This window comes from Sinocyclocheilus rhinocerous, unplaced genomic scaffold (assembly GCF_001515625.1).
Source record: "Sinocyclocheilus rhinocerous isolate Xijiao unplaced genomic scaffold, SAMN03320098_v1.1 scaffold2731, whole genome shotgun sequence".
Taxonomy (NCBI): Eukaryota; Metazoa; Chordata; class Actinopteri; order Cypriniformes; family Cyprinidae; genus Sinocyclocheilus; species Sinocyclocheilus rhinocerous.
Genome location: NW_015645562.1, coordinates 122,031 through 123,516, shown reverse-complemented (window position 1 = coordinate 123,516; position 1,486 = coordinate 122,031).

Sequence of the window (1,486 nt, the reverse complement as noted above, 5' to 3'; positions counted from 1 at the left end):
TCTCTCTGTGTGTGTGTGTGTGTGTGAGTGTGTGTGTGTGTCTCTGTGTGTGTGTGTGTGTGTGTGTGTGTGTCTGTCTATTGTGAGAGACGTGTATGGGCTCCAGGCTCTGGTGGTCATGAGAACCTTTTGTTTTATGTGTCAGACAGAGCTCTGATGCTCACGGGTGAGTGAACACAACCTCAGTTTAGCCCATGTTGATGAACACAATGCATTCAGCGGCACTTTGACCCCATCAGCTGTGCTGAGCCCGTCACAACCCACAACCAGCTTACAAGCTCATATTCTACAGCTATTCGGGAGTTTGTTTTATTGCTCCTAATTTTGGCCTAATATGTTGTAATTCAGAAAGTGCTGCCTTTGAGTTGCATCAGAGTGATTGTGTTTGTGAGATGAGCGCACGTGAATCATGTCAGAACTATTTGGAGCAGAGATTCCAAAACTCTTTTTTGTCAACCCTTTGAGCTGAAATATTTACTTGAAGTCCTAGATATTTTAAACTGATATTTCAAAAGTTTAACAACACATTTGCAAGTTCACGGTTCTTCGGTGTTGGTTTGTAGTCACATGACGTGCAGGTAAACAAAGTATTTAGCGAGTACGTGCTTTTATGGAAGCTTGTTTCTGCCATGGGATTAAAAGTGAAAAAAAGGTTTGTGATATTTTATCTTAGAATTTTGACTTTTTTCTCACAATTCTGACTTTTTCCTCACAATTTGCAATTCCTAACAAAGAAACTGAATTGCGAGATGTAACCTCAGAATTCAAAGGTGTATACATTTAGAATTGTAAAATTGAAAATTGATCTTTGTGGAATTGTGGAAAATGTTGCAGTTTTACTATTTTTATGACTTCATTTCTCATAATTTGTAGTTTATATCTCACAGTCCTGATTTTTTTTTCTCTGAATCTCTCAATTAATTTTTTTGTTTTTAGTGGAGTAAAAAATCGTGTGTTTACATCTCACAATTTCAACTCTCAGAATTGTGGGATAATTTGCAAGGGAAAAAAAACAAAGGAAAAGTCAGAATTGTGAGATGAAAAGTCAGTTACCTTTTTTATTTTATGCCATAGTGGAAACTAGGCATGGGCCGGTATGAGCTTTTGACGGTATGATAACCTTAAGCAAAAATATCACGATATCACGGTATTGTCGTTGCAGGTCTAAAATGTGTTATTTTTAAATGACTGGGTAAAAAAAAAAAAAACTTTTTTCACAATATATTTTGTTTTTGAGCAACATACATAATATTAGGAACAGTAGAATTTGTTTATTTGTTCTTTGATTTGTTTCCTAAAAAGAATAAAAATAAGGACTGACATCTTTACGAAGCAAACAGCAGAAGCTCTGAATGAGACGCAGATTCACTCTTTGACAGCAGGAGGCGCTTCTGGAGCAGCACATACTGCGTTTCCTTGGTTACCGCCGTAAACAAAGCAGCACTGCGCTGAAACACTGCTTTAATATGAACTATACAGAGACGAG